Raw genomic sequence first — 1,045 nt, forward strand, 5'->3', positions numbered from 1 at the left:
AAAAAAAAAAAAAAAAAAGGAAAAATTTAAAGTAAAAAAAAAAAAAAAAAAACCAAAATGACCATGTAACAAATGAGGGAAGGAACAAAAGGTACGAAACAAAAAGTACGAAAGAAAATCGATTTTTCGCAAAGCAGGAGTGGAGTTTACCGGGTACCTTCCTCATGTAGAACGAACAAAGCTGGGTTATGTGTCCCTGTGCATGTGCGCGGATGCATGGAATACTTTTTGAAACCACATGTGAGGATGCGTGTGCTCGTGCAGGTGAGTGTGCAGGAGTAGGAACATACGTGGGAAGGTGCCTCTTGGTGAAGTGGCCTCGCCGCGGCCCTATTTATTCTTCCCGCGGGGGGTCGATCGCCGCCATTTCTCTCGGTATAGCTATCCCCGGATTTGTGGCAACGTAACCCGTCATATGTAGTAATTTTTTTTTTTTTTTGGGGGGAATCTCACCGAGATGGGGGAAGAGGCAGGTGTGATGGACGTGGCGAACGGGGCTATTTTCCATCTGATTGTGGCATGCGGTATTATATGTGTACACCTACACGCACTGCATACAAGTTTGATGCCTCCCTCACGTTGGGGTGCAGCATTATCGTCGTGAAGAAGGGGGAAGTAGGACGTCCATTCTGTGGCAGGAACTTTAATGGGTTACACGTATTGCGTAAATGTACAGTTTTTTTTTTTTCTTTTTTTATTTTATTTTATTTTATTTTATCTTATTTTATTTGATCTTATTTTATTTTTATTTTTTTTTTTCTGCTCCACCACGTGCATGCCAAAGAGGAACTCGCGCAATGGGTCGATCGACGGGGGGAGGATAGCTTGTGCCCCCGGGCCTTCGTCACCACGCCGGTGACATAGGCTGGGTGTCGGCTGCGCATAGGCGCGTGGACGGATGGTCGGGCGGACGAGTGGAAGGACAGGAGCATGGGCAGATGGTCGATTGAGCGAATGGGAGGACAGGCGCATGGGCGGACATGTATTCGTTTTCTCCGTTGTATACACCAAAAAAGATGATACATTAAACAGAAGCGGAAAAAAG

Source organism: Plasmodium cynomolgi, chromosome 9 (assembly GCF_000321355.1).
Source record: "Plasmodium cynomolgi strain B DNA, chromosome 9, whole genome shotgun sequence".
Taxonomy (NCBI): Eukaryota; Apicomplexa; class Aconoidasida; order Haemosporida; family Plasmodiidae; genus Plasmodium; species Plasmodium cynomolgi.